The sequence below is a fragment of the Cheilinus undulatus genome, unplaced genomic scaffold (genome assembly GCF_018320785.1).
Source record: "Cheilinus undulatus unplaced genomic scaffold, ASM1832078v1 Contig1, whole genome shotgun sequence".
Lineage (NCBI taxonomy): Eukaryota > Metazoa > Chordata > Actinopteri > Labriformes > Labridae > Cheilinus > Cheilinus undulatus.
In genome coordinates this window covers 516,754-530,829 of record NW_024571676.1, presented here as the reverse complement: position 1 = coordinate 530,829, position 14,076 = coordinate 516,754, and positions in this window count along the sequence as shown.

The window sequence follows — 14,076 nt, the reverse complement described above, 5'->3', positions numbered from 1 at the left end:
TAGACACAACAAAAGGTTGTGTGGTAAAACCTGCTGAGGTTCTGCTGGATGTTACTGCAGGACACTGCAGTGATGAGATGAATGAAGCTCTGCCTGGTGTAAACACACACACTCCTCAACTCTTAAAGCTCCTAAACTTAAGTTTAGGCCCTTTGTTCACCAGGTGGTCTTTAAACATTTAGGGCTCCACCCAGGACAAAGCATCTTGTGTTCAGTGTTCAGCCCGGGGTTCTCTCATTTGGGGGTTTCAGCATTTAGCTTAAAGTGGTCAAAACGAGCTAACAAAATATTCTGAAGCATCTCTTTTCAGGTAACAAATCTAGAGAACTCTAACCTTACACAGCAGATGGATAACCCCCTTTCTGTGTTTCTCACTGGCGAATCCGTCTCGCAAAGCTCCCGTCTGAACCATCTGAGCCCGGTTAGAAAGTGACAGGACCAATCAGCGATGAGGGATAGTACTTTTGGGCGTGGCAGAGTTGTGACATAAGCAAGCAGCAAGAAGAGGCCGGTGCATTTATGGCGGAAGAGTTTAGCATGGATGCTGCTAAAGCGCCAGTTTTATCAGAACTTGACAACATTTCTTCCTTAAAAGAAAAGCAAAGAACAGCAGTGAGTTGTTTTCTTTTCAAGAATGACAAAAGTCTTGTACTGACATGTCTACAGTTGCCATGGTTTGTGTTATGCAGTTCTCTGTGTGGCAGCGGCTACGTCACGTGTTTTGTTGTTCTGATTGGCCTGTTAAGATGTGACAGACAGAACATTCATCCAATCACACTCCGAGTTTTTTTTCAAAGCCTCTGCCCTTTCCCAGGTTGGATGCGTGAAAACACATCCATCTGGTGTGTCAGGTTAAGAGAACTCAACAACATACCTAGATGGTAAATCAAAATCCCCTCAAAAATCCACCAGTCCCTCATCAGCTCTTAGAAGAGTGTCAGAAAATGGCACATCCTAATATTTGAACATTCCTCTAGTCCAGGTGGAATCTTAGAAAGACACTAATAAGACATTTGGATTTGCACGCCCTCCAATTCATCATGTTATCCGTCTATAGGACCTACTGTGCTATCATTGAATGAAACACCCAAGAGTGTATTTGTTTCAAAATGAGGAGTGGTCAAGTAAAAAACTAGCAGGTATCTAACTTGAGTGTCTTAGACCACTGAAAACCAGGTCTAAAGCCAGGTCTCTGTGGCACAGTACTTTGAGGATGACTTTGAAAGATGGTCATGTTGGGCACCAGTTTAGTCCAGCTGATAGGGTCGGTGCCTGGGGCTACAGTCCTGGTGCAGGTCTTTCTCTAACCCCCCCCCCCCCAAAAAACCTTGCATTAATTTCTCCTGGGCATGCTCCAAACACAGGATGCTCTACCCCAAATCAGTGCATTTTTATGAGATCACAGCAAGATCTTACCTAGAAAGAGCACAAAGATATGGAGCTCTTCCTCCGCTACAGGAGCGGTTCTCAACCTGAGGGGCTGGGACCCCTTGGAGGTTGCGAGATCTGGAATCACCAACTTAAAGATTAAAGAGTATTTTGAAATGATTTTGAATGGTATTTTACCCAGAATCACTGTACCAGCTAATAGATCACATAAATGCCTCTAAACAGCAGCAGAACACAAAGATGGTGTTTGCTCTGCAGCGCCGTTAGGGAAGCATTTGTGTTTGGTGAATTAGACCGTCAGTTGTTGCAAAGGTGGATGCAAAAGATGCATAATCCTTTTGTAATTAAGGCCTTTCCAAAGGTCTCCAAAGTTAAGGAATGGGAACCATTTCTTCCATTATTTAGCTTTTCAGGTGGCAGCCAGACTTTGCATGTAAAATTGGGCAAGGTACATGCAGCCTTTGTCGCATCGTACTTTTACTCAACAGAAGACATGAACTAACTACTCATTGCCCAGAGTTTATTTAAACGTATGGAGTGACAAAAACAAGCCAGCGATGAGGAGGCACTTTAATGGAACCTCCTCTGAGCTCTCCAATGTGTCTCTCTCACCTGACTAATGACTAATTATCCTCAGGAAGCCTCATCAGGGTGGAGGAGGTGGGGGGAGGCGGGCGACGGAGCATTCAGACAGAGAGAGGAGGCAGACGGTGGGTGTCTGTCTCCTCCCTGGGCGTGATGAGGCACCGCCGCCTGGCTGCTCACAGCGGCTCTCCTCAAACAGAGGTGGCGCTCACACGGCGGGCGTCAGGAGCCATTGAATGGGATGATTACGGCGTCCCCCCCCCACCCCACCATCAGCCAACATCTTCCATGTTGGCCTGGTTGCTCTGCATCACTTCCTTGATGCATGTCGTTTACATCTGTCGCCGCTAACTATGATTCGTTCGCTGTTTGAGCCACTGATGCAGAGCTCACGATGACTCCCACCGCTGAGAAATGGCGAGGGTACGGACGCCAAGGGGACAGAAATACCAGCTACACTTGAGCTCATTTTAAGGGAGATGTAAAGAGTTTCTCTTACAAATAAAAAGGAACAAAAATGAAGTCAGGAGAACATTAAAGAAAAGAAAGGAAGAAATCAAAGCAGCAGTTTTGTTTCTTGGCGATGACCAAACAAGCGACCTTTCCAGAGGTGTTCTGCCGTTTATCCATTGGTCTCAAACAACAACATTATATTATCTGCAAAGTACACAAGGCCCAAATCTGGAGTGTATGTACTTACCTGGGTTCTCTTTGTCTACGTAAAGTTTGTTTATAACAAGTGTGACAAATATGCAAAAAAGAAACCAGGAAGGGGCAAACACTTCTTCACATCACTGTACATGTGGACTAGACCTACACTGAACTGACTTCTCTGCAGAAGAATCCGGTTAAAATCAGCAGCAGAAACACAGTGCGGGTCACAGCAGACATTCGTTTTCCTGCTGAGGCTTCCAGGGACAGCGTGGTGATTCTTCATCTCTTATCTGAGCAGTATCTGTGTAGGTCAGTGAGGCGGGGTAATGTCTTCCTGGTACCTAGCTAATGACAGGCCTCTCCCTCCTCCTCCTTAAAGGTCAGGACTAATTCCCTCCATCAGACACCCTGACACTGTGCAGGCAGAGAGAAGCCTTACAGCAGCTGAATATGAACCTCAGGAACTTTATGAGGACAAGTATCGGGATAAACGCCGACTTTAAACGGATTATTGGAAAGCTGCAACCAAAAAAATGGCACGGCTAATTAAAGAAAGAGCTTCGGGTGCTCTGCTGCTAAAGGTCACAACTAACAGCCTCCCACAGACCGGCTCCACACAGGTGGAAACTCCAACACAGATTTTAATAAGTTACCACGCTTTAAGTCAGCATGTTGGAGAATTTATTCATGCTACAGAGTCTGTGAGCAAGGCAGGCCCAGCAGCTGACACTGACCTTTTCATGGGACAAAATTCTGTTTCAAAAAGTTTCAATGTTGGAGCAACATAACAGAAAACCTGACTATGACCATATGCTTTGCTTTACAATAACCATGGAAAACTTTACTAGAACTGTAGAACACTTTACAATGACGATTAAAAACTTTACTATGACTGCAGAAGTCTTTACAATGGAGAACTTTACTATGACTGCAAAAAACTTTACTATGGCTGTAGAAAACTTTACTAAGACGATTAAAAACTTTACTATGACTGCAGAAATCTTTACTATGTAGAAAACTTTACTATGACTGCAGAAAATTACTATGTAAAAAACTTTACTATGACTGCAGAAAACTTTACTATGTAGAAAACTTTACTATGACTGTAGAAAACTTTACTATGATGATCAAAAACTTTACTATGACTGCAAAAAACTTTACTATGGCTGTAGAAAACTTTACTATGATGATCAAAAACTTTACTATGACTGCAGAAATCTTTACTATGTAGAAAACTTTACTATGACTGCAGAAAATTACTATGTAAAAAACTTTACTATGACTGTAGAAAACTTTACTATGATGATCAAAAACTTTACTATGACTGCAGAAAACTTTACTATGTAGAAAACTTTACTATGACTGTAGAAAACTTTACTATGATGATCAAAAACTTTACTATGACTGCAGAAAACTTTACTATGTAGAAAACTTTACTATGACTGTAGAAAACTTTACTATGATGATCAAAAACTTTACTATGACTGCAGAAATCTTTACTATGTAGAAAACTTTACTATGACTGCAGAAAATTACTATGTAAAAAACTTTACTATGACTGTAGAAAACTTTACTATGATGATCAAAAACTTTACTATGACTGCAGAAAACTTTACTATGACTGTAGAAAACTTTACTATGATGATCAAAAACTTTACTATGACTGCAAAAAACTTTACTATGGCTGTAGAAGACTTTACTAAGACGATTAAAAAACTTAACTATGACTGCAGAAAACTTTACTATGTAGCAAACTTTACTATGACTGCAAAAAACTTTACTATGGCTGTAGAAAACTTTACTAAGACGATTAAACACTTTACTATGACTGCAGAAAACTTTACTATGTAGAAAACCTTACTATGACTGCAGAAAATTACTATGTAAAAAACTTTACTATAGCTATTGAAAACTTTACTATGATGATTAAAACTTTACTATGACTGCAGAAAACTTTACTATGTAGAAAACTGTACTATGACTGTAGAAAACTTTACCATGGCTGTAGAAAACTTTACTATGACTGTAGAAAACTGTACTATGGCTGTAGAAAACTTGACTATGACTGCAGAAAACTTTACTATGTAGAAAACTTTACTATGACTGTAGAAAACTTTACTATGATGATCAAAAACTTTACTATGACTGCAAAAAACTTTACTATGGCTGTAGAAAACTTTACTAAGACGATTAAAAACTTTACTATGACCATGGAAAACTTTACTATGTAGAAAACTTTACTATGACTGCAGAAAATTACTATGTAAAAAACTTTACTATGACTGTAGAAAACTTTACTATGATGATCAAAAACTTTACTATGACTGCAGAAAACTTTACTATGACTGTAGAAAACTTTACTATGATGATCAAAAACTTTACTATGACTGCAAAAAACTTTACTATGGCTGTAGAAGACTTTACTAAGATGATTAAAAAACTTAACTATGACTGCAGAAAACTTTACTATGTAGCAAACTTTACTATGACTGCAAAAAACTTTACTATGGCTGTAGAAAACTTTACTAAGACGATTAAACACTTTACTATGACTGCAGAAAACTTTACTATGTAGAAAACCTTACTATGACTGCAGAAAATTACTATGTAAAAAACTTTACTATAGCTGTTGAAAACTTTACTATGATGATTAAAAACTTTACTATGACTGCAGAAAACTTTACTATGTAGAAAACTGTACTATGACTGTAGAAAACTTTACCATGGCTGTAGAAAACTTTACTATGACTGTAGAAAACTGTACTATGGCTGTAGAAAACTTGACTATGACTGCAGAAAACTTTACTATGTAGAAAACTTTACTATGACTGTAGAAAACTTTACTATGATGATCAAAAACTTTACTATGACTGCAGAAAACTTTACTATGTAGAAAACTTTACTATGACTGTAGAAAACTTTACTATGATGATCAAAAACTTTACTATGACTGCAAAAAACTTTACTATGGCTGTAGAAAACTTTACTAAGACGATTAAAAACTTTACTATGACCATGGAAAACTTTACTATGTAGAAAACTTTACTATGACTGCAGAAAATTACTATGTAAAAAACTTTACTATGACTGTAGAAAACTTTACTATGATGATCAAAAACTTTACTATGACTGCAGAAAACTTTACTATGTAGAAAACTTTACTATGACTGTAGAAAACTTTACTATGATGATCAAAAACTTTACTATGACTGCAGAAAACTTTACTATGTAGAAAACTTTACTATGACTGTAGAAAACTTTACTATGATGATCAAAAACTTTACTATGACTGCAAAAAACTTTACTATGGCTGTAGAAAACTTTACTAAGACGATTAAAAACTTTACTATGACTGCAGAAATCTTGACTATGTAGAAAACTTTACTATGACTGCAGAAAATTACTATGTAAAAAACTTTACTATGACTGTAGAAAACTTTACTATGATGATCAAAAACTTTACTATGACTGCAGAAAACTTTACTATGTAGAAAACTTTACTATGACTGTAGAAAACTTTACTATGATGATCAAAAACTTTACTATGACTGCAGAAAACTTTACTATGTAGAAAACTTTACTATGACTGTAGAAAACTTTACTATGATGATCAAAAACTTTACTATGACTGCAAAAAACTTTACTATGGCTGTAGAAGACTTTACTAAGACGATTAAAAAACTTAACTATGACTGCAGAAAACTTTACTATGTAGAAAACCTTACTATGACTGCAGAAAATTACTATGTAAAAAACTTTACTATAGCTGTTGAAAACTTTACTATGTAGAAAACTGTACTATGACTGTAGAAAACTTTACCATGGCTGTAGAAAACTTTACTATGACTGTAGAAAACTGTACTATGGCTGTAGAAAACTTGACTATGACTGTAGAAAACTTAACTATGACTGTAGAAAACTTAACTATGACTGTAGAAAACTGTACTATGACTATAGAAATCTTTACTATGACTGAGTGTAGAAAATTTTACTATGGCTGTGAAAAACTTGACTATGTCTGTAAAAAACATGACTAAGACTGTAGAATTTACTGTGTAGAAAACTTTACTATGGCTGTAGAAAACTTTGCTATGGATGTAGAAAAGTTTACTATGACTGTAGAAAAGTTTACTATGACTGTAGAAAACTTTACTTGTAGAAAACTGTACTATGACTTTAGAGAACTTGATTATGACTTTAGAAAACTTGACTGTAACTGTCAAGACTATGTAGAAAACTTTAGTATGACTGTAGAAAATTCTACAATGTAGAAAACTTTACTAAGTAGAAAACTTGACTATGTAGAAAACTTTACAATGACTGTAGAAAACCCTTCTATGACTGTAGAAAACTTTACTATGACTGTAGAAAACTTGACCATGAATGTAGAAAACTTGACTTTGACTGTAGAAAACTTTACTATGTAGAAAACTGTACTATGACTGTAGAAAACTTTACTATGAGTGTAGAAAACTTTACTATGGCTATAGAAAACTTTACTATGACTGTAGAAAACTGTACTATGACTGTAGAAAACTTTACTATGTAGAAAACTGTACTATGACTGTAGAAAACTTTACTATGGCTATAGAAAACTTTACTATGACTGTAGAAAACTTGACTATGACTGTAGAAAACTTTACTATGGCTATAGAAAACTTTACTATACTGTAGAAAACTGTACTATGACTGTAGAAAACTTTACTATGTAGAAAACTGTACTATGACTGTAGAAAACTTTACTATGGCTATAGAAAACTTTACTATGACTGTAGAAAACTTGACTATGACTGTAGAAAACTTTACTATGACTGTAGAAAACTTTACTATAGCTGTTGAAAACTTTACTATGATGATTAAAAACTTTACTATGACTGCAGAAAACTTTACTTTGTAGAAAACTTGACTATGACTGTAGAAAACTTTACTATGACTGTAGAAAACTTTACTATGTAGAAAACTGTACTATGACTGTAGAAAACTTTACTATGACTGTAGAAAACTTTACTATGTAGAAAACTGTACTATGACTGTAGAAAACTTGACTATGGCTGTAGAAAACTTGACTATGACTGTAGAACACTTTACTCAGACTGTAGAAAACTGTACTATGGCTGTAGAAAACTTGACTATGACTGTAGAAAACTTAACTATGACTGTAGAAAACTTGACTATGACTGTAGAAAACTTGACTTTGTAGAAAACTTGACTATGTCTGTAAAAAACATGACTAAGACTGTAGAATTTACTGTGTAGAAAACTTTACTATGGCTGTAGAAAACTTTACTATGGATGTAGAAAAGTTTACTATGACTGTAGAAAAGTTTACTATGACTGTAGAAAACTTTACTTGTAGAAAACTGTACTATGACGTTAGAGAACTTGATTATGACTTTAGAAAACTTGACTGTAACTGTCAAGACTATGTAGAAAACTTTAGTATGACTGTAGAAAATTCTACAATGTAGAAAACTTTACTAAGTAGAAAACTTGACTATGAATGTAGAAAACTTGACTTTGACTGTAGAAAACTTTACTATGTAGAAAACTGTACTATGACACTAGAAAACTTTACTATTGCTGTAGAAAACTTTACAATGACTGTAGAAAACTCTACTATGTAGAAAACTGTACTCTGACTGTAGAAAACTTTACTATGAGTGTAGAAAACTTTACTATGGCTATAGAAAACTTTACTATGACTGTAGAAAACTGTACTATGACTGTAGAAAACTTTACTATGTAGAAAACTGTACTATGACTGTAGAAAACTTTACAATGACTGTAGAAAACTTTACTAGGACTGTAGAAAACTTGACTATGACTGTAGAAAACTTTACTATGTGGAAAACTGTACTATGACAATAGAAAACTTTACTATTGCTGTAGAAAACTGTACTATGACTGTAGAAAACTTTACTATGACTGTAGAAAACTTGACTATGACTGTAGAAAACTTGACTATGACTGTAGAAAACTTTACTATGACTGTAGAAAACTTCACTATGACTGTAGAAAACTTGACTATGACTGTAGAAAACTTGACTGTGACTGTAGAAAACTTTAACTGTAGATGACTATGACTATAGAAAACTTGACAATGATTGTAACTTGACTATGTAGAAAACTGTACTTTGTAAAAAACTTGACTATGACTGTAGAAAACTTTACTATGGCTGTAGAAAAGTTTACTATAATTGTAGAAAACTTGACAATAATTGTAGAAAAGTTTGCTATGTAGAAAAATGTACTATGACTATCGAAAACTTGATGTAGAGAACTTTACGTTGGCAGTAGAGAATGTTACTATGACTGTAGAAATCTTGACTTTGACTATAAAAAAACTTTACTATGTAGAAAACTGTACTATGACTATAGAAAACTTTACAATGACTGTTATAATTATAATAATAATAATAATAATACATCACATTTATATAGCGCTGTTTTGGACACTCAAAGACGCTTCACAAACAAAGCAAAACAAACGAACAAATGGGCTCAAGAAAATGCAAGTCTGAACAGGTGAGTTTTGAGTAGTGATTTGAAGTTTTGTATTGAGTCTGAGTTCCTGATGTTTTGTGGGAGTGAGTTCCATAGGGTGGGGGCGGCTGCAGCGAAGGCTTGGTCCCTCAAGGTCCAATGCTTTGTCCTGGTGGTGGGAGTTAGGAGGTTGGTGTTGGCTGATCTGAGGCGGCGGATGGGGCAGTGCTGCTGAAGGAGATCGGTGAGATAGGGAGGAGCCAGGTTATGGAGGGGACTTGTAGGTGATGAGGAGGATCTTATATTGGATGCGGTATGGTATGGGGAGCCAGTGGAGTTGTATGAGAATGACTGTAGAAAACTTTACTATGACTGTAGAAAACTTTACTATGACTGTGGAAAACTTTACTATGACTGTCGAAAACTTTACTATGTAGAAAACTGTACTATGACTGTAGAAAACTGTACTATGACTGTAGAAAACGTTACTATGACTGTAGAAAACTGTACTATGACTGTAGAAAACTGTACAATGACTGTAGCAAACTTTACAATGACTGTAGAAAACTTTACAATGACTGTAGAAAACTTTACTATGACTGTAGAAAACTTTACAATGACTGTGGAAAACTTTACTATGACTGTAGAAAACTTTACAATGACTGTAGAAAACTTTACTATGACTGTAGAAAACTTTACAATGACTGTAGAAAACTCTATGTAGAAAACTTTACTATGACTGTAGAAAACTTTACAATGACTGTAGAAAACTTGACTGTGACTGTAGAAAACTTGACAATGACTGTGGAAAACTTTACTATGACTGTAGAAAACTTTACAATGACTGTAGAAAACTTTACTATGACTGTAGAAAACTTTACAATGACTGTAGAAAACTCTATGTAGAAAACTTAACCATGACTGTAGAAAACTTTACAATGACTGTAGAAAACTTTACTATGACTGTAGAAAACTTTACTTTGACTGTAGAAAAGTTTACTATGACTGTAGGAAACTTTACAATGACTGTAGAAAACTTTACTATGACTGTAGAAAACTTTACAATGACTGTGGAAAACTTTACTATGACTGTAGAAAACTTTACAATGACTGTAGAAAACTTTACTATGACTGTAGAAAACTTTACAATGACTGTAGAAAACTCTATGTAGAAAACTTTACTATGACTGTAGAAAACTTTACAATGACTGTAGAAAACTTGACTGTGACTGTAGAAAACTTGACAATGACTGTGGAAAACTTTACTATGACTGTAGAAAACTTTACAATGACTGTAGAAAACTTTACTATGACTGTAGAAAACTTTACAATGACTGTAGAAAACTCTATGTAGAAAACTTAACCATGACTGTAGAAAACTTTACAATGACTGTAGAAAACTTTACTATGACTGTAGAAAACTTTACTTTGACTGTAGAAAAGTTTACTATGACTGTAGGAAACTTTACAATGACTGTAGAAAACTTGACTATGACTGTAGAAAACTTTACTATGACTGTAGAAAACTGTACAATGACTGTAGAAACTTTACTATTGCTGTAGAAAACTTTACTATGACTGTAGAAAACTGTACTATGACTGTAGAAAACTTTACTATGTAGAAAACTGTACTATGACAATAGAAAACTTTACTATTGCTGTAGAAAACTTTACAATGACTGTAGAAAACTCTACTATGTAGAAAACTTTACTATGACTGTAGAAAACTTTACAATGACTGTGGAAAACTTTACTATGACTGTAGAAAACTTTACAATGACTGTAGAAAACTTTACTATGACTGTAGAAAACTTTACAATGACTGTGGAAAACTTTACTATGACTGTAGAAAACTTTACAATGACTGTAGAAAACTTTACTATGACTGTAGAAAACTTTACAATGACTGTAGAAAACTCTATGTAGAAAACTTTACTATGACTGTAGAAAACTTTACAATGACTGTAGAAAACTTGACTGTGACTGTAGAAAACTTTACAATGACTGTGGAAAACTTTACTATGACTGTAGAAAACTTTACAATGACTGTAGAAAACTCTATGTAGAAAACTTTACCATGACTGTAGAAAACTTTACAATGACTGTAGAAAACTTTACTATGACTGTAGAAAACTTTACTTTGACTGTAGAAAAGTTTACTATGACTGTAGGAAACTTTACAATGACTGTAGAAAACTTGACTATGACTGTAGAAAACTTTACTATGACTGTAGAAAACTGTACAATGACTGTAGAAACTTTACTATTGCTGTAGAAAACTTTACTATGACTGTAGAAAACTGTACTATGACTGTAGAAAACTTTACTATGTAGAAAACTGTACTATGACAATAGAAAACTTTACTATGACTGTAGAAAACTTTACAATGACTGTAGAAAACTCTACTATGTAGAAAACTTTACTATGACTGTAGAAAACTTTACAATGACTGTGGAAAACTTTACTATGACTGTAGAAAACTTTACAATGACTGTAGAAAACTTTACTATGACTGTAGAAAACTTTACAATGACTGTAGAAAACTCTACGTAGAAAACTTTACCATGACTGTAGAAAACTTTACAATGACTGTAGAAAACTTTACAATGACTGTAGAAAACTTTACTTTGACTGTAGAAAAGTTTACTATGACTGTAGGAAACTTTACAATGACTGTAGAAAACTTGACTATGACTGTAGAAAACTTTACTATGACTGTAGAAAACTGTACAATGACTGTAGAAACTTTACTATTGCTGTAGAAAACTTTACTATGACTGTAGAAAACTGTACTATGACTGTAGAAAACTTTACTATGTAGAAAACTGTACTATGACAATAGAAAACTTTACTATTGCTGTTGAAAACTTTACAATGACTGTAGAAAACTCTACTATGTAGAAAACTGTACTATGACTGTAGAAAACTTTACTATGACTGTAGAAAACTTGACTATGAATGTAGAAAACTTGACTATGACTGTAGAAAACTTGACTATGTAGAAAACTGTACTATGACAATAGAAAACTTTACTATTGCTGTAGAAAACTTTACAATGACTGTAGAAAACTCTACTATGTAGAAAACTGTACTATGACTGTAGAAAAATTTACAAAGACTGTAGAAAACTTTACTATGACTGTAGAAAACTTTACTATTTAGAAAACTGTACTATGACTGTAGAAAACTTTACTATGACTGTAGAAAACTTTACAGTGACTGTAGAAAACTTGACTATGACTGTAGAAAACTTTACTATGTAGAAAACTGTACTATGACAATAGAAAACTTTACTAATGCTGTAGAAAACTTTACTATGACTGTAGAAAACTTTACTATGACTGTAGAAAACTTGACTATGACTGTAGAAAAATTAACAGCATTGATAATTACCAAAATCATTTTTTATGTTTCTGCAATGGTTAATACATTAATATGTAGAAGCTCTTTAAACCAAATGACATTTTTAATGCATAAATATCATTATTATTGTTATCCATTAATTTTCAAATTTACTGCTTTACAAGAAAAAACAGAAAAAAATAGTAAATCAAATTAATATTTCTTGATTAATATGTCAAATTATAGTTATTTACTTGCATTCCTGAGCAGAAAAATGAATTTTAGTGGTTGAATGTTATGCTTGATTCATTTCTGACGTCTCAGAGAAACCCAGTGAGCCGGCTTAAATTTAGGTATGAAAAGGTAAATTTAGTTTGAAATTCCTCATTCCTGTTCAAAATGGTAAAACGTGGAGAGCTCAGTGAAAATGAAAGAGTCCGCATTAAAGCACTTCATGATGCTGGATGGTCTCTGAGACAAATATGACAGGTGGGCTAATAAATTTGTTAAGCACTGTATACATACATACATACAAACATATATATATATATTAGTGCTATTAATTGATTAAAAATATTAATCAAGTTCATCACATCACTGTGCTGTTTAATCACGGTTAATCTCAGCATTTGTGTGTTGCCCCTTTACTGCTGTCTTGTTTTCCCCAGCAGGTGGGGTTTGCCACACCTGGGTGGACCTGGCCAGTCCAACAGGTGCATAAGAGCTGGCCATCAACTTCTCTCCCGCTGCTGTAGCTCTACCCTGCGCTGCTGCAGCTCTGCGACACGTTGTTATCACTTTGTTAGTTTAGTTGCCATTTATTTTTGTTGTTAACTCTTTATTTCATATTCTGTTATAGTTTTTAGTTTAAACCGTACGTCTTCTCGTTCTTTTTGTCATGACTCTGAGCCGGGTCATGACACTACAAAATATATTTTTATTATTGTTATAATTATCTATAAATTAACATTTAAATTACTACCATTAACTTGCATTTTTGGTTGAGATAAATTAGTACAAGCATGGTGTTTAAATGAAGAAATATTAAACAAACTAGAGTTTTAAACTTATTTGTGGTTTGTAAATCAGAGTGTCTTGATTCACTGAGCAATAATATTTATAAACTGCAAACAATCTCAGATGCCTGCACAGATATGATGCAGTGAACAGAAACAAGGATAGTAGTATTTCTCAGGTCTACAGGGATATGAAAAATGAAAAACCAGGTTTCTCTGTGAGCATGTAAACAGGATCCTGAACATGATCAAAACCAGGATATGGCTCATTACTGGGATACTCCATATAAACACAGTTAGTGTGGTTTTTGCTGTCCAGATCTTTATGCTTTAGCATACAAGCTAAAGCTACATCTGAACTATCACTCCACCGCCAGCTATTGTTTCTACTGGCTAATGGTACGAATAAACCAAACTCATGTGAAAGCAGGTCAGGAGAACAGCAACATCATTTTTTCTAAAAAGCTTTCAGTTCTGTGCTCTCAAAGAAAAGTGGTCCAGTTCTGATCTAACTGCTGCTATCTTGTGGCTACAGCTGAGCTGGAGGCTACACCAGCAGCAGCCTCATTCTCCTCAAAGTTACTCTGATTGGTCCAGTCTGTTCTC